The following is a 6,519-nucleotide window of genomic DNA, read 5'->3' as shown; positions in this document are numbered from 1 at the left end:
AGCACAACTGCTTTTATTAAAAAAAAAATTCACCATGACCAGAGAGAACCTTCGTAGGTGACATCACTGGGTGCACTAACTCAGAGCGAGTTTCTCAATGCTCACCTGGTGGGAAAAAAAGCATACCTTGAAAACTGCATAGTGGAGCCTTTTCTGTTTTTTTTGGGGGTGGTGGTGGACCTCCTCATATATATCAACTTAGGCAGGTCAAGATTCCTCGTATTGTACAGTTACCCGCTATTTCATTACTGGATGTCATTTTCCTCCATTCTGTGACAGGTGCTATAAATCTAACCTCTACCTGTTCATGCCACTGCTCTTCTGTCACTTTGCCATTCTCTGGTAGTTTGTGTTACTGTAATGCTGGGAAGCTATGTAACGGCTATTTCAAATATCAGCAGAGCCATCCATGGTTGAGAGATTTCAGCTGAGTTTCCAGACTAAGCTAGACTAGAAAGTTAGGCATGGTAATCTGCTTCTTCAACAATTTGCCAAGGAAAGCCTTATTAATTTAGGTGTCATCTCACAAACAGACGATGCATTGAACACTGGTGACTGAAGACCAGATGAGTTGTCGGCCGGCCTCAAGGGCATCATACATGTTAAAACAATCTTCAGCGTTATTTTAAATCAACTTAAAAGAAAACCAAAATCCCCAAACTTAACCAGGCAAAAACATGATAAACGAAAATATTGCGGTTGTCAAAGATTTCATTTTGCTTATGGAATAAGCAAAATGCTTATAGAAGGAGCAGTCAAGAAATCAGAAGACTTTCTAGCCATCCACTCTTCTCAAATAGGCTGAACATGGAATTTTTCACTGTAGAATCTGGGCCAGTGTATCCCCGGATTCTTTCTTCAGCTTCTTAATATTACCAGTATGCATAAATGCTCATAATACAATCATACTCTAAAGACTTTACTAATGGTCTCCATGCACCTAGGAGTGATGTTCTTATTAGCATATTACCCCTGAATAAGTTACCAGAATGTTTATTTTGATTTATAAGTATAGTATATGAAAAGGAATCCAGGGAAATAAGAATGGAAAGTCAGATTGCTTCTGGAATCTGAAGAGTCTTGGCTATCCGGCTGAAAACTCAAACTTGACTCTGTAAACACTAGGAGACTGAACTTTGCTTCTATTACTCTGGACAAACCTTGGGAAAATGAATTTTCTTAAAGATGCTTAATTAAACTGTGTTTGTGTCTACTTTGTAAAGGATATTGTTGGGTGTCACCCGGTTCCCGGAGTCTCCCCAACTACTGACAGTATTGCCCGCCAATGGATCAAGGCATCAAGGTGTGCCATCAAGTGAGGCAGTTCCACCCCTCCTGTTAGTGCTTGCAGAAATCAGCTTAGAATTTCTTGACTCAACCTGGTCTCTGACGTGGGCTGTATAATGGGAGCCTCCCCCAGTTCCTTTATCAGCCAGCAGCAATCCTGGCTCCAGAACTCCCTGTAGGACTACTTGAATCCTTTGTGGCAAAGGATTGAAGTTCAATGTTTCCTTTTCTCAACCCTCTTTTTCTTCATTCTTCAGTGGTATTGAACCCAAGAGGACGTACTAATAGAGTCTAGCATATGAATATCTGTTTCAGTCTGAATTCCAGTGAATCTTTAAATAATTAAACATTAATTAATAGCAACAAATTGTTGCAGAATCTCCCTACTTTAGACATAATTCTGAAAATCTGCATTTGTTTTTTTCCTAATTATTTCGCTAGACACTCATCTTGAGCTTGAGAAAAGATCCCTAGAGTACCAGCCACATACAGAAATTCAGCCTTATCACCAGCATTTATAAACCAGGCTCAGGGAGATAACTCAGCCTGGGGACACATGCAAGGTCTCATCTAGTGAATATTTAGCCTGCCCTGGCTACCACAGAACCAGGACAGCGAGAATATTCACAGAATTCCAGGGACTCAGTGGGTGTAATAGATCTCTAGGTCTCAACTCCTGTCTATGGAATTCTCGATTTCTTCCTTTCTACCTACCGCTGAAGGCCTTACACGAGTTTCACCTACTTAACAAAACTGCTGCAGGCAATTCCTGTCACGATTTCAAAAGATGGGTATCCTGAATCAGCACTAGAAAACCGTGAGCAGTTGACAGGCACAGTTTCTGATCTTAGAGGCATCTGGGAGAGCAGGATGCGCTTGAATGGCCTCCATTGCTAGTTGCCCCCAATGTCTATTTCCCACTTCTCTACAGTCGTAGAATCCTTGATTTTTGGTTAGGCACATGCTATTCATCATAAAAACAGACTCATCCATTCGCCTCTGTAGATGGGGGTGGCCATGTGATTAAGCACATGTTGTCAGGTGTTATAATGTTGGTTCCAACACCTAGCAACCCGATGTACAACAGAGAGAAACACTGCCTGGTTCTGTGCCAGCCTCACGATTGTTCTTATGTGGCAGCCCATTATCGCAGGCACTATGGCAGTCTGTCTTGTCAAAAGCCTTCCTCTCTGTCACTGCCCTCTACACGGCGAAGCACGATGTCTCCTCCAGGGCCTGGTCTCACCTGACAACATGCCCAAAGCATGCGAGACAAAGCATCTTTTCCAGGAATATTTTGACTTTGCTTCTTCCAAGATAGGTTGGTTTGGTCTTCTGGAAATCTATGGTACTTTCAGTATTCTTTGCCAACACCATAATTGAAATCCATTGATTCTTCTTCTTACCATTGATTCTTCAGTCTTATTCAATGTCCAGCTTTCACATGTATATGAGGTGATTGAAAATACCATGACTCGGGTCAGGCCCACCTTAGTTCTCAAAGTAACCTCTCCTTATCAACACTTGAAAGAGGTTTTGTACAGCAGATTTACCCAATGTTGCCTACATGAGCATTCATTCTGGAACCACACAAAACAAAATCCTTGTCAACTTCAGTCTGCTCTCCAGTTATCACAATGTTAACGATGTTATCTAATGCTGCACAGTTGTGAGAATTTTGCCCTTCTTTACATTGAGTTGTAATCCATAGTCTCAGAGACATAAAATATTTTATCAAAAGTTACCCAAGTAGTGAGTGGTAGCACTTAAACTTTAATCCACACGATTTAATTCCAGAGTCCAGTCTCTTAATTGCCAGATTTGCTGTGTGGATCTCAGCTCCAAAGTCAAGTGGAGAGAAGACACCATGGATTCACTTTACATTCCAAAATGTATGTTAACAATTCATCTTGTGTGTAGCAATCTTAGTAAAATGGTTTTTTGTTGTCAGATTTCATGTGATTCTTAATAACCAGTTAATGAGAAAAGTAGGCATCATCATACTCTATGTCCAAAGAAGCAAAGGAAATTCTGAGAAGAATGAGTGCCGTTCTCAAGGTCGCTCTAGAAGGTGGCAGACTAGGATGGGACACAGTGTTCCTTCTTTCTGTTGCTGGGCTTTGCTCTCTTTCCTTACAGAGGTTCTTTGCTAACACATCAATTTAAATTTATTTCTACTCTGAGAACATATGGCTGAAGTTACTGGTGATAAACTAGTCCTTTCTGATTGACCATGCAAAGTGTGGTCCTTAGAGGGGAGAAGTGCTTATAATTCATTGACACTTGTTAATCTGCTAATTACACAATGGTAATTCACAGGTCGTTTATTGAATTTGCCTTAGGAATCAGAGAAGTCTTTTACTTCCTTAGTGTTTCTGGTTATTCTTAATTTTTTACTTTAAAATACATTTTCTCTTAGCATTGGGTCTTCCTTCCATTGTTTCCTACCTCCACTTCCTCTCCCCCTTCCTTGTTTTATTTCCTACTTTTAAAGATGGAAGTCTTTGCTGGTAATTCTTCTGACTCCACCCCTTTGTCACTATCTTAGGGATCTCTAGAAAAATAGAACTAATGAGAGTTAGAGAGAGAGAGATAGATAGATAGATAGAGAGAGAGAGAGAGAGATCAGTATCAGGTAAGCACAAGGAACAAAAGGGTTGGTTTACTCCAAGGAAATGCCTGGATGTAGGCAAGTCCAAAATAGGCAGATTCATTTCTTGCTGGCTCATGGAATTGTGAGGGTGAGCAAGTCTCCAAACTGTAGATCAGGTGACAGGCTGGCTATGCCTTCAGTTTATGTTTCAAAAGCTTTAGGCCAAGTGAGGAAATGGATGAAGAGTAAGGGTGTTCTAGGGAATTATATATATATAATTATAGTCTCAGAACACACCCCAGGGAAATGACCTTTATGCACTTAAGGTCTTCAACTATTAGGTTGAACCTACCTATGGGATGGGAGGACTTTGATTTACTTGAGGCTAATGGATTTAATTAATCATGCTACTTCTTAAAAGCAATGAGGCTAATATTTTACCAAATAACTTGGCATCTTAGCAGAGCTAAACTGACACATATAGTTTAGTACCACAGGGGTCGGAGAGTAATTGGTGTTGTTTCGAATTTCCCAGGCTTTTCCATGGGCCATTACCCAGTCATCACACTCTCCAGACACCTTATTGTCACTTCTCCATGACACCATTTTGCTCCACTCCATGTTCCTTCTTATTCTTGTCCTGCGCTCAGGATTTGTTTCTCATCCTGGCCTCTGAGTAGGCAGCTGTCTCGCTGCCTAAATTACCTTTGAGACTCTTTTGATCTACCCTATCCTTTTCCCTCATGAGAAAATAAAAAATAGACGCTCTTTCTCTTTTCCTGGAGGGACAGAGTCTACCACTCCCTTTTAGAGAACCAACCCAAACAGACTCGATGGACTTGAGTCTATGCCAGCTCAAAGTGACCCCTCAAATTAGTAGAAGTGGTTAATCAAATTGCCAGAGTCTACTTTTTTGCCCAACAGATTATGATGGAAGAGGCCCATATCCAGGCCTTGTCCTAAGAGATCATCAGCTTCTACTACGATCTCTTACAAGACACCCTTGTAAACCCACTTGCCACACGGAAGTTCAAGGACCCTAATGAGGAGGAACAACCCCCCGTCAATGACATGTCTGAGCTCTCTTCACCAACACCGACTTACCAGTCAAGCCAGTGATCCAACTTGGAAGTATCTCTTCTGTTTCAGCTGATGCTTCATGGCACAGAAACCCACTGGACCTGCTGAGCCATGCCCAAATTAGACATTTGTGAGCAAAATAAACCACGATTGCTGTTTAAGTGTTTACATGTGTCATGTTATTCCTCAGCAGTAGAAAACAAGAACAAGGGCCATATGGTGTCAGGTCTAAGCTGGGATTTCTCATCCAGGTTTTATTTAGGAGCCTTTGTGAAGGAGTTTGGGATACTCGGCTCTGGTTGTCAGAAAGAAGTGCTTTATTTCCCATCTGGTTCTTGTCCCTCAAGTGTTTGTTCAGTCTCCTCACTTAGGAACCACCAAGGGAAAAGGGCGAGGAACAGAGTAACTGTAACTCCATGCAGAGCTCTTGACAAAATACCAACACTGAACATTTAGCTAAACAATGTTTGCAAGAGATTGGTGATAGAAGAGAGGTATAAAACTCCAGTTCTCATCCTTGACTTCAGTTGGAAGCTTCCAGTTAGACTCACAAACTAAGGAAGCATGGGTCCCATCCCTAGAGAGTCTGGTTAGCTGGAGTGTGGTGTAGGCATTGAGAATTTAAACATTTCCCTTGGAGAGTTGCATTCGCAGTAGGTTTTGAGAACTACACACATGTCACACTGACACTCCTTTTGGAGGTTTATTCTTTACTGATGAGCCTGATTTCACACAAGATGATAAATGAAAGGGGAAATCCATTAGATGAGCTTGGTAATCCTAAACATCAGTCAGTTATTAAAGGACAAACAGTAAACAGAAAATCTCACATTGCGACTTCTCTTTTCCCTGAAATTATAGCATGCATTATACAATGCCATTCTAGCTATACTATGTATTTGAGGAAAAGGGATGCTTGTTCTTGATGCAATGTGTTTAGAATTAGGGTGCATTGTGCTCTTGCTGTGAATGTTTATGCTTGTTTTTCCTAAGAAAAGGATGTCAGCTATAATTGATAATACAAAGATATTGAAAATTATAGAACACCCCATTTCAGAGCCAATATGTGGGGATAAGTAGAAACGTGTCGCTACAAATTCATAGAAATCTTAATTAAACAAAACTATCAAAACATGAAGCCACTGTTTATTGACATGTCTTTCCAACTCGGATTAGCTACTTCAGGAAGTTGCCTTTCCATCGCTCTAACTCTTACCGAGGAGAATTGACTCGATGGTGATGGGTAAATAAGTCACACTTTCCTGGAAAATTCTGTGCTCTTAGATTTACAGCACAATAAAAATTGGTAGTTTGGGTATTCTAAAAACAAAAACATAAACGAAAGCAATTTCACTGCCATTAAGTAAATTCCGACTTGCAGCAACCCTATAGCGCAGGTATCACTGCCCATGTGGGTTTCCCGGACTGTCACTGTACAGGGTTAGACATCCTCCTTTTCCCCCTTGGAGTGGCTGCTGGTTTCAAACTGCTGACCTTGCTCAGCAGTCCAACAAATAGAACTCTATGCTCCTTTTGCCATCCCAGAGGGCCTCACATAA

At 41.1% G+C, this 6,519-nt stretch overlaps 1 non-coding gene across 1 annotated transcript; it reads right to left on the bottom strand.

The window, feature by feature from the left end:
* Positions 1-1,787: 1,787 nt before the first annotated feature.
* Positions 1,788-1,917, bottom strand: LOC142447594 (small nucleolar RNA SNORA72). Its single transcript, XR_012784267.1, has one exon. It is a non-coding gene; the product is annotated as a small nucleolar RNA SNORA72 (small nucleolar RNA).
* Between the last annotated feature and the right edge of the window lie 4,602 nt (positions 1,918-6,519).

The sequence above is a fragment of the Tenrec ecaudatus genome, chromosome 4, assembly GCF_050624435.1.
Source record: "Tenrec ecaudatus isolate mTenEca1 chromosome 4, mTenEca1.hap1, whole genome shotgun sequence".
NCBI lineage: Eukaryota > Metazoa > Chordata > Mammalia > Afrosoricida > Tenrecidae > Tenrec > Tenrec ecaudatus.
The sequence above is the reverse complement of the archived record's forward strand: the minus strand, read 5'-3'. Positions and strand labels throughout refer to the sequence as shown.